General features: G+C 42.2%; 1 long non-coding RNA gene across 2 annotated transcripts in view; it reads right to left on the bottom strand.

The window, feature by feature from the left end:
• The window catches only part of LOC120545737, a 57,140-nt gene that overhangs the window by 42,852 nt on the left and 1,788 nt on the right, over window positions 1-12,500 (bottom strand). For both annotated transcript variants that reach the window (XR_005636736.1, XR_005636735.1), the window contains exon 2: window positions 11,775-11,864. This is a non-coding gene — a long non-coding RNA (uncharacterized LOC120545737). The remainder of the gene's footprint in view (window positions 1-11,774; window positions 11,865-12,500) is intronic.

The raw sequence follows: 12,500 nt of genomic DNA, 5'->3' as shown, positions 1-12,500 counted from the left end.
GTATGAATGGCAGTGTTGATCAGTCGGTCCACCACTGCGGCCCTGACCTAAATATAGTTTTAACAGTGTGGTTCTGGAAGACATTCCCGTTCATTTTCTCCATAAGGATTATTAGCCATAAAGTCTAACCCTTGGGTTGTCCTCCCGGTTAAAAAAAAAATTGACACTTTTTTCAAAAAGAGAATTGCATTTGTTTCTACGCTTTTCGGCACTTTGCTTTTTTTGACATTTTGACACTTTTTTCAACACTTTTCTATGTTTCTGATGGGATTTTTTTATATTTTGTTGCCGTTTTGTCGCTTTGTTTGATTGATTGTCACTTTTTTCGACATTTTTGTCACTTTTATGTTTTCGACGCTTTTTCCACTACCAGCACAGCAACTTATACCACGAGTTTTACAGTTATTCTTCATTTTCGTGGTCAATAAACATAATGTTTGGGTTTAGAGTCGTTCAAAACCTTTTTTAGTAAACTCTGTGAGCACAAACAATGTTCTCGATGCTGGAGTTCATGTGTCGAGCCTTCTTAGTGGTTTAAAAATAGTGATTTTGATGCTATCACAGTAGCACCCCTAGCACTCCCATTCATTTGACCGAAAAACAAAGATACGGTCAATCTTAAAAGTGGCGCTTCAGTCCTAATTATGCTTTCAAACTAAAGTCTGACTCGGGTACATTCACAAAAACACCCTAGGTTGCATTTTGGCGAGAGTTACGCTTTAAGAACTATATGTTTCCCATTATAATGTAATTGGGAACACAAATGGGTAGTTATGAAAATGTAATTTCTAGGAGACAGCGTTGGCAGGAGAGATGCTGGACCGAATGTGGGGTCTCTTATAGTAATCACAGACAATTTCCTACCTTTAGTCAGAACCACTCTCTGAAAGAAAGAGATGAAAAATCACTCAAAAGGAACAGCGTGGTCCAACAGGGAAACACTTCATGAAAATTGAATATGATGAAATTATATTCCGGTATTTCTTGCCTACACGTCAAGTCCTCTTCATGCACGTATAAAACAGAAGTTGACCCAAAGTGCTTACCAGTCGACACAGATGGTTTAAGATCTGGCCTCGATATAGATAAAACATTAAAGAAATATAAGGTGCAGTAATAAAAAATGTAATGCGAAACGTAAAGTCAATAGGAAGTTAGGAGAGGAATAAAATCAACAGCAGATTAAAAAGCAGACAGAGGGGGCTAAAATAAGTCAAGAGGGGACTTGACAGAAGCCATGGGGCCGCCTCAGACTGGACTAAAAGCGAGTGAAAAAAGGGAGGTCTTTAAGAAAGCTTTGATGGGGAACTGTGGCCTGATGGTGGTGCTAGACGAAGGTCAAGGTGGCACCATAAACCCGAGGATCGATCCTTTGGCAAATGTGAACGAGCGGAGGAGGAAAAACTCTGATTTTCAGAAGAGAGATTCTCTACATGAAGCTCTTTTTGGAGTAGACAACACACTCAACTACTCTGTGAATGTGTGTCCATTTTCTCCAGCATTCATTATCAAAGACTACTCCAAAGAGCTTGTTGTCGTGGCTGCTTTTTTTCCGGTCGGTTCCCATTTTCATCCCACCTCACTTAACCCTTGTGTTGTCTTAGGGTCAAATTTGACCAGTTTCAGAAATATGGGTTTCATTTTGACTACCCAATTTGAATTACCCAAAAATAACATGGAGGATTCCATACAACACACCTCGCAAGTACAACAAATAATTGGATCTCTACTTTCATTGAATTTTTGGTGTTTTATTCAATTTTTTAGAATAAGATTTTTATTTTTTTTATGTTTCAAAACAGTATCCCAACTGAACGTTGACATATACCAGTCTGTGATTATCTTCCTTTAAAGGAATACGCCACAGTTTGTTGAAATAGTTCTTATCATGGTCTCCCCTGGCTGTAGATAGGTGGGCCAACGCATTTTTTGTCTCAGTGCAAGTAATTAGGTTGTTTTTTTGTCTTTTGTCGGCTCACTTTTACTCATAACATGCTAACCGGTAACATAGGATTCCATTCACTACGCTAAGCTAACTAGCGGCGGCGCTGCCGGTGTTGCACCGGACCAAAATGATGCATGCACAAAAAATGCGTTGGCCCACCTATCTACTGCTAGGGGAGACCGTGATGAGCCCTATTTCAACAAACGGTGGCGTATCCCTTTAATATTATTCAAAATAATTCATAATTTCTGCTTTTCTAACTCACGAATAAGCTATAATTTCCGATAAATGAGATTTACTGACCATGAATTCCAAAAATAAGTATAAAACTAGTGGTAATAAGTTGGTGTTAGTGGTTTTTATACATGGTAGTGAAAAGAAGCGCTAAATGTAGACAAAAAGCGCCAAAAACATTGAAAAAAAAGCACCAAAAGTGCCGTCACTTCTCACAAAAACGACCCGGGAGGGCGACAAGTGCGTTGTCCAACGGAAGACAACACAAGGGTTTACATTTTTAACATCAGCTTCCGACTTATTTGTTCTTGTATACATTCGTCGAACATGTAAAATTTTTCACGCTGTCTTATTGAGACAGATGGAAAGATACTGTGCATGAAAAGGACAATTAGTTATTGCTGTTTGCCCACTGACTTGGCACTATCAACACCGTCAACGGTTGCAGCAGCAGTGTCACACAGCTTCTCAAATTCATAAAGACAGAGGGCCCTATTTTAACGATGTACGCGCATGGCGTGAAGCGCCTGGCGCAGGTGCGATTAGGGCGTGTACATATCCACTTTTTCTAGTTTAACGGCGAAAAAAAGTTCCCGTATCCCGGGCGCCTGGTTCTAAAGGGTTGTACTTAGTGTCCTCATTAATCAGAGGTGTGTTTTGGGCGTAACATGCAATCAACCAATCAGAGATCATCTCCCATTCCCTTTAAAAGCCAGGCGCGTTTGGACCTTGGAGCATTGCTGTTATGACGGAGGATTTGCTGAGCAGGAAGTAGAGATTTTCAGGAGAAGAAACTGATCTGCTCGTGTGTGAGGTGAAAGCGCGCGAGCAGATCATATCATAACAGTATTTCAAATTGTAATTTTTTTTATCTTTTGCATGTTTCTGTGCTGCTGTGCATCCCTGTGTGTGTGTGTTATCTACAAATTAATTTGTCGCCTGAATGTCTCCCAGAACTGCATTGTTCTGCTGCTGGCAAATCCTAGATTTAGTGCCATACGATACCAATCATCACTACGGAAACACTGGTATACGTGTCTTTTATAGAAATGAAGTATTGTTGCTTCTTTTGTTTTTATTTCTCTGTATACTGTATGTTTATCGTTCTCCTTTTAATGTATGTTGTATGTCATGTCTGTGTCTTCTGAATGGACCTTGAAAACAACTCTCCTCTCTCCAATGACTTGTATCGCATGAAGCAAACAACAGAAACATGCCATAAAGCTGCTGTGTGCTGAAATATACACTACCAACTATGTAAAGAATCCAGAACGTAAGTTTTTATAAGCTGCCGACCCGAAAAACTGAGTGGATACAGACGAGAGGAATCAGAAGAGAGAATGGGGAGACTGTGGGACCCTGACATCGGCAGCTTATAGAAACTTAAAATTCCGGGTTCTTGCTGAGTGGTCCTGTACTGTTTTACATGTCTTCTAAGTTCACTTTCTCCTCACATTTTTCCTTAAAAGATGCCCTTCATTTGTCCGTACAGCCACAATATATAAACTCCAAAGTTACAAAAAAGGACACAAACACATTCCCTTTAATTTTTAGCAACATAATTAAATTTATATGGGCAGCTTGCCCACACACACACACACACACACACACGCACACAGAGCTTTCATCATCGGCCAAAAATGCAGTCTGTACGAGCAATTAGCTTTGTCTCCAGAGGTTTTATCTTGCTAATTGAATTCACAGCCACAAACATCAATGCTGAATCATCACACAAGGCGTGCAGTACAGTTTGGGCCGGAGCAGGTTTTCCAGCCATTACTTTATTGATAATGGACCGAATGGCGCTAAGCCAAGCTAAACGCTAAAGAGGGAAAGTTGCCGATTTTCAACCCTTCTGAAGCGAGTCATCTAACATAGATTAACCGGCGGACAAACACCGACTCCCGGGTACTGGTGCTGTTCATCTGCATGTATGGCAGAAACGAAAATCTGCAAACCTTCCCTTAAGTTACCAGCTATCGCTAGCGGTAGCTAGCTAGCTTGGCAGGCAGAACTCTGAACAAGACATTTCTAGGCACACAAAATGTTCCAATTAACCTTGCTGAAGTGAAAACAACTAGAGAGAGGCTCAAAGTTTAAGATGAAAACACGGACAACAGCTAAAAACAAGTTGAGGGCTGTTTTAATGTCCCCAGTGTTAGCATGGTTAGCATTGCTAAGCCTCTGTCCTGATTTACAGGTCCTAAAGCATCCCCTGCTTTATCATCTATTTTAAAATCAATGGGACCATCATTACCTAAATGAACATCACGCTGTGTTGCAGAAGACTTGAAACTAGTGATTGAGACCATAAACTAATTATGAAAAAGTTTAGTGAGAAGTAGGCTCATTTTCTCATAGACTTCTATAGAAAAAGACTTCTTTTGGGAGCCAGTGGAGTCGCCCCCTGCTGGAAATTAGATATATTGCAGGTTTAAGAAGCTTCTTAATATCTAAAGGCCATGACACGCCAAGCCGACGGTCGGCCGTCGGTCCTAGTTGGTTTTTTGGGCCGCCGACTTCGGCGGTTGTCGGCTGAACAGCCAATCCATCCAATTGGCTGTTCAGCTTGGAAACAAGAGTGAGGAAAACAAACAGCTCCTTCATTTTTCATTTCATCTGATCAATCAAATACACATAAGAGCTGTCATAACTGGTCAAAAATTACGTTAGAATGTTCCTTCTAAAAACACACAGGTTCGAACTATTGGAGTAACTATTTTTGCACATCATGTCCATAAGATGGCAAACGTAGATATACATAACTACTTGTTTAGGCATATTTATTCCAACAATAACATGTCTTTTAAAAATCTCTACATACCTACACATTACAAAATAAACTAACGTAAATAAACTAATACCCTACTCTGTGACATTTAATATAAAGACCGTAATAGACTTCTCTCTGCGCCCTCTGCACCGCTAAACAATTAGCCCCCTAGCAAGCTTACCAGCCAGCTGGCCAACCTCTAAATTAGTAAAATGTAAGAACTTAATGTTTAATTCACATGCTCTTGTCAGATCTAAGGAAAGCACATTGCTATCGCCAGATAAGTGACATGTTTGTTTGGCTAATTTTATGGTAACCAGTGTATTAATAAGGCATGTTGGGTGGAGGAAATTAGCAAGCTAACGTTAGCTAACGAGCCAGCAGCGGGCCGTTCGGTCGCTCAGCTCCCTCTGTAGGGAGACTTCTTTGCCGAGAGAAGAGATGAGAGCCCGGGAGAGACACAGTCCAGTTAGCAATCTCCCGGTTAGGGTAGGGTGACCAGACATCCCCGGTTTCGGTGACCTGTCCCCGGCTGGAGCTGTCACCGGAAATGTCCCCGGTTTTCACTGTGACAGACCCGAAATTGGAATGAAATAGTCGTGCACCCTACACGCACAGGCTCACGACAGCCAGAGCCCCAGCAAGCCTCAGAGCTCAGAGATGTTCTAGATGCCCATTTATTACGATGCTAAAATGACTGTTTATTTACATGGAGTCTGGTGGGTTTAGTGAATGCAATTTCGTGGACTTTTTTAGGTTTTAAAAAAGGATCTTACTCTTTAACAGAAATATCGACCTCCTTAGAAATCCTTTCCATAATGTTGTCAGACACTTAGAATAATAATCTGAGCCTGTCAGTGGCAAAACGAGCACTTTTATGAACGTAAATACAAGCTGGACAATTGACGTCCTATTAACTTATATTGAAGCTTGTTTCACCGTTGCCGACTGCAGCGATCTCGTTTAATACTGGACCGATGTCAAAGGAAAATATTTCCTCAATAGTTTTAATTGTATCCGATACTCAATGAGCTGTTGCAGAAACAAGCCCAGCCTGAAGCAATAAAGCAAAAGCTGTCAGATAAATGTAGTGCAGTAAACATTACAACATTTCCCTCTGAGGTATAGTGGAGTAGGCTATTTATGAAGTAGTAGCAGGGGCGATTCTAGGATCAGACCTTTAGGGGGGCTCAGCCCCTAATGAGAATGTAACACGGATATAGTGCCTGCAAAAGTGTTAATCTGCACCATGAAATTACCATCTTCTTCACAACCGCACTCCTGCTCTCCCTCTGACAGATAGAGACTCAGCCAAAGGGCCAAAATTATAATGTATTCTCATGTGAACTATTTATGTCTGCACAGCTTAGCCAGAGTATCCCACCATAATGGTTATTATATTGCCAGATTCCAGACTATCCCACTTACTTATTTCTACTGGTATGCTTCCTAGTGATATTAATGCAAAAATATGAAGAAAAAACTATTCCACCTGTGTGTGCATGGTTAAAATTCTGAAGTGCAAAATAGTTCAGGCTACAGCACAAATATTTCCATCCATAGATAAGAATAATCAAGTCTAACCTCTGGATTTCTTTTCAAAGTGCACCAGATTGATGCATTTAAACGTTAAAATAGACAACATTTTCTTACAGGGGAGCATGCCCATGGAGGGCTTGTGCCCCAGTGCAGCTCTAGGTCTAGTGACGCCCCTGGGGCAGTGTCCCAGTTTTAAGTTTTACAAAGATAAAACCATGACCTTTTTTGGAGGTATTTATGCTTCTGAGCTGAAAATGTCCCCGAATTTTGTCTCAGAAATCTTGTCATCTTAGGTTAGGGTTGCACGATATTGACAAAATGTGATATTGCGATATTGATATTAATTTCAATATTTTTAAACCTATGTAAAATTACAAAAGTTACGGGAATACGCGTCAAAATAGATTCATTCAACAAATTAAACAAGTTTTCTTACAACACAAGGTTTATTTCAACTTGGATTGGTCCAACATGAATAAATAAATAAGGCCCATGTCTACACACACACACACACACGTCTACAGAACAGGACATGTTTTACTGGTTGTACAGTATAAAATATATAAATAAATAAAGAGTCTGTCACGTAGTGGCCTCGTGGTACGCTCCATAGGGTCTGTCACGTAGTGGCCCCGTGGTACGCTCCATAGGGTCTGTCACGTAGTGGCCCCGTGGTACGCTCCATAGGGTCTGTCACGTAGTGGCCTCGTGGTACGCTCCATAGGGTCTGTCACGTAGTGGCCTCGTGGTACGCTCCATAGGGTCTGTCACGTAGTGGCCTCGTGGTACGCTCCATAGGGTCTGTCACGTAGTGGCCTCGTGGTACGCTCCATAGGGTCTGTCTCGTAGTGGCCTCGTGGTACGCTCCATAGGGTCTGTCACGTAGTGGCCTCGTGGTACGCTCCATAGGGTCTGTCACGTAGTGGCCTCGTGGTACGCTCCATAGGGTCTGTCACGTAGTGGCCTCGTGGTACGCTCCATAGGGTCTGTCACGTAGTGGCCTCCGTTGACGCCTTATAAGGTCTGTCACGTAGTGGCCCCGTGGTACGCTCCATAGGGTCTGTCTCGTAGTGGCCCCGTGGTACGCTCCATAGGGTCTGTCTCGTAGTGGCCCCGTGGTACGCTCCATAGGGTCTGTCACGTAGTGGCCCCGTGGTACGCTCCATAGGGTCTGTCTCGTAGTGGCCCCGTGGTACGCTCCATAGGGTCTGTCTCGTAGTGGCCCCGTGATTACGCTCCATAGGTCTGTCCGTAGTGGCGTGTGGTACGCTCCATAGGGTCTGTCCGTGGCGTGCGGTACGCTCCATAGGGTCTGTCACGTAGTGGCCTGCGTGAGTACGCTCCATAGGGTCTGTCTCGTAGTGGCCTCGTGGTACGCTCCATAGGGTCTGTCTCGTAGTGGCCTCGTGGTACGCTCCATAAGGTCTGTCACGTAGTGGCCCCGTGGTACGCTCCATAGGGTCTGTCACGTAGTGGCCCCATGGTACGCTCCATAGGGTCTGTCACGTAGTGGCCCCGTGCGCTGACGTGCACTAACATGTGCACGTGGCACGGTAACCATGGCAACTGGCCAATGAAACCTGATCATTACAGCGTTTCAAGCTCTAAATCAAACCCAACTAAGCCACACAGCCAACGGACGGGACGCAGCGCTCCACAATATAAACTAAATATTGCATACTTAACGCCACACTTTCGATATAATATTGCGCAACGGGATATCGCCATAACGATATTGAGTCGATATATGGTGCACCCCTACTCCCGGTACCGCTGTCTTCCCAGCGGGGAGTGAAGCGGAGGGACCGTAGGATCCGTTTGGTTCTGCCGCTGCTGGCTAGAGCAAACGCTGTTTTATGGTGGGTGTCATAGCAACGCTATCCGGTTTCCCTTGTGTTGTTGAACGATGAATAGATTACCGCCGCCTGCTGGTATGGGGAGTTATTTCCATGGTACTTGGCAGTCGGCAGTGTTCCAGTGCTACATTTTGGCCCAGGCAAAGAAGACGAGGGCCGACGAGAGGCGACGCCACACTTGACTGTATCGACACTGCAGCTCTTTGGGCATTATTTTTACAAAGTATTTTTATTGATTTTTTTCAAATCTTTTTTTTCGACGTTTTTGTCGACTTTTTTGTTGCTCTTACCAAGGTTTTTTTCCTTTCTCTCTTTCTTTTTTAGGTTTTGGATGTTATATTCCAAGGTTTTTGTCGCTTTACTCAAAGTTCTAGATGCTTTTTGACTTTTTTTGGAGCTTGTTTATGAGTTTTTGACGTTTTTTTCCCAATGTTTTTGTTGCTTTTTTTCGAAAAAAAATTTTGGAGCCAGTGGAGTCACCCCCCGCCCCCCCTTCTGGAAATTAGAGAGAAAGCAACTTCAGGAGCTTCAGCTTTGGCTTCACTTTTCAGACCCAGAAGCCTGGTTCATCACTTTGACAGTTTGTGGATTACACCCTATTAATATGTAAAAGCCATACGCCATAAGCGTTGTTCACAGATCTCCCGCTGTTGATCCAAGGCTTTTAGCGTTTACTCAGCATATTATTAAAAATATTCTGCTTGTTAGAACCATTTTTTCCTTAACTAACTAAAACCTTAATTAATTTAGCCAGCAAGATACACAGACTTAACCACAGATTAAAACTAAATTTAAACTAATTCCCACTGATGACAGCAACCTCAAAAATGTCTCTGATCATTTTATAATCCATATATCAACACAGCTTTAATTTAATGTGAGCCACAAACACAAGGACGCGATCTGAGAGGCAAACGCCAGTCTGGATTAAGCTTCAGAGGAAAGGACGTCTCATCCCTCTAAAACACATCGGCTCGTTTCCTCTTGAAGGTTAAAATATGACCGATGACCGGTTCTGGCCCAAAATGGCCAGACTCTGACTCCAATTTGTGGTCACTACACCCCGCTCCTTTAACTTTTAAGTGTTTGTTGACTGGTAGATCAGAAATAAAACTTGCACAGAAAATCATAAAAATATAACGAGCTTTAGTGAAAGATATTGCAAAATACAAGAGCATATGCATACGGATCAAAGATGAGTCTACCTCTCCCTGGCCAGCAGACTAACTCAAACCCTCACTTTTTATCCATTTCTGTCCCATCTTCTGGTGCTGCTGTCATCAGTTTGGATACAGTCCAGATCTTCCCGGCTCCAGCCGGGCCCTACCACTTATGTAGCACAATGGATGAAAAACGTTACCTCTGCCTCTCCCGTTCTCAGGTCAAAAGAGACAAGCTGTTGTTGGGATTTGAATACCTCGGTGTTCTTAATCTTCTGCAGACTTAGGGAGTTGCGTGAGAGCCGAGGTCATTTTCATAACCTGTGCCACGCTTCTCGCGCTTGCAAAAACACTGCTCCGTTTTCATCTCTGCCTCCTCCGGTCACACGAGACCTTTCTCAGTTCCCAATCATATCCCACACTCCCCTTCATAATGTCTTATCACTTTCAAAACCAGATGGCCTCTCATAACCCAGAGAAGCAGAGACGACGAGGTCAGCTCATGAACTTCTAAAACCTCTCACTTTATTCTCACCAAATATATTCCTACACTCTCTCCTCCGATGAATTCCTTACGTCTCTCCCGGGCCTCCTCGGTGGGAGGGACTAAGATGCGAGGAAGGACGGCAAGGGGAGGACTCGAGGAGGCAGTTTAAGCAACATGAGATGCAGCGTCTGTCTCGGTCTAAATAAAAGCATAAAATACCTCAAAAATATCTTGTTGTATGAAATGGACTGGTATAAACATGCATGTTTTTTTGTCAATTGCATATTACACAACATGTCATTTGTTCATATAGCCTAATGTCACCTGAAATAAACTATTTATTCAGTCACACCGTGGAGCTGCAGCTTTCAGCTGGTAGTCCAACTCGCTACCTTATTTCTGTTTGACGTGCGTGGGAAAGGTTTGAGAGCTGGAGGAATTAAAACATCATCCGTTAGACCGTGATAACCCCGTCTCACAGACAGAAAGACAGGTTAAATATTACATTGTCAAGCTGTTCTCCTGTTGAAGCTTGAGCTGCGGCAGCGCAGTATAATTACAGGTGTCAGACCAAGGACCCATGTGCATTTTGTAGTTTGGAGCAGGGATTTTACAAAGTCAGTAAGGTTTAAATTATATTGCTCATGAATGAATAACTCAAACTAACAATCCACATTTTTATATGATTTATTACCAACCTAGAATATATTGACATTTAAGAAGCTGGAGAATTGTTACTTTGTGTTAGACTGTTAGATTGACAGTCCATATTTTGTTTTTTTACGCCTCGTAGCAGACTTGAGCAGCTTTTTCGTTCAATCATTTTTATTCTTTTCAATCGTTTGTAACCATTTATCATTTTTAACTGAATAAACCAAGTGGAAAGAAGACTTTAAGACTTCCATTAGCTGGACATCCTGCAACTTGCAAATCAGCACTCAGGTAATGCCTACTATGGTTAACTGCTCCTCAGATCTCTGCAGGGTAAATCCAGACAGCTAGCTAGACTATCTGTCCAATCTGAGTTTTCTGTTGCACGACTAAAACTACTTTTGAACGTACACATGTTCCACCAAAACAAGTTCCTTCCAGAGGCTATTTTGCAGAGGCACCGTGGCTCCGTCTGGAGATTGTGATTGGTTTAAAGAAATGCCAATAAACCAGAGCTTACGGTCTACAAAAGCCACAACACAAACGCAAAAGCCACAACACAAACGCAACTCAAAATGTGTTGTAACTTTTGTATTTGTGTTGAACCGTCTCGGCCACCGTAAGACCCTTCCTCCGCAGCGCTGTGGACAGGAGGCTGATATCGTCGTATGGTTTTGCAGGACTTGTTGGCCTTTTTCCCCGTGTCTAAACATGCCCGCTGACCTAAAGCTTATGCCGATTTTCTCCAGTGGTTGACTGTGTTTTATTTCACTGATTTAATTTGTTCTGTGTCTTCTGATTAAATATAGTTTTTATTATCTAGACTACTCCGGCCGAAGAGTTCATAAACAAAAGCCTCTTTTAATGCCGCCGTGCTTATAATAAACCAGAAACCAAAAAGAAGCGAAGCGGCCTTTGTTTGCTACAGAAAATGTCCTGATATTTATCATGGACTTCAGTTTGTAGGAGACTTCTATTTATAACGTAAGAGCATTTTTATTGGACATTTTACAAGAGGTAAAATAATCTTCACTGGTGCACAAGCAGCAGTCGGTAAAATCACGACGTGGCCCATTTGGACTGCATTAAAAAAGATGCAGCTGCTCTGTTGAAAGGTATAATTACTCACCTTGAGGTGATCCAAACAGGGCCAAATACCGTCTGCGAAAAATGACTTCATCCACCCACAGTCAGCTGGGTTCAGGCTCTGCTCGTGTTTCTGCGAGTAATGGGTTGAAAGGTTGAAGACAGGCAACTGGGAGAGATTGAATCGGTCACACCATTATCTAGCCATTTCCATTCATTCTGTACTGTCATAAGACATCTTATCCAGTTAAGACCACTGTGTTACTGCCCTCATACGTCGACACATCCGTCTAGACGTTGTTGATCTCTAAACATGTCTTGATTTAACCCTTGTGTTGTCTTCTGGGTCAAATTTCACCCGTTTTTAAAGTTTTTTTATATCAGAAATATGGGTTTCTTTCAACCAAATTGCCCCAAAAACAACCTGGATGCATGCATGAACGTTGTACGGGACCCACGCAATGTTCTTCACAGGTAAAATGAATGATCACTTTCACTGAATTTTGGGTGTTTTATTCAGTTTTATAGCATTTGAAAAAAATAAAACATGGTTTTAAAACCGTGTCCTGACTAAACTTTGTGTTTGTCTGTGATCCACTCAACATCCTCTCATCTTAACTAATAGTCAAAATAATGCATAGTTTCTGCTTTTTTATAACTCATAAATTAGGTTTCATGTCATATCAGTTAGGTTCATTGACCATGAATTTAAAAAAAGGGTTAGAAAAAAGTGACAAAACATTTCAAAAAAGCGTCAAAAGCATCAATA

The sequence above is a fragment of the Perca fluviatilis genome, chromosome 17 (genome assembly GCF_010015445.1).
Source record: "Perca fluviatilis chromosome 17, GENO_Pfluv_1.0, whole genome shotgun sequence".
In the NCBI taxonomy this organism is placed as follows: Eukaryota; Metazoa; Chordata; class Actinopteri; order Perciformes; family Percidae; genus Perca; species Perca fluviatilis.
Note: the sequence above shows the minus strand (reverse complement) of the source record. Positions and strands in the feature narration are given on the sequence as shown.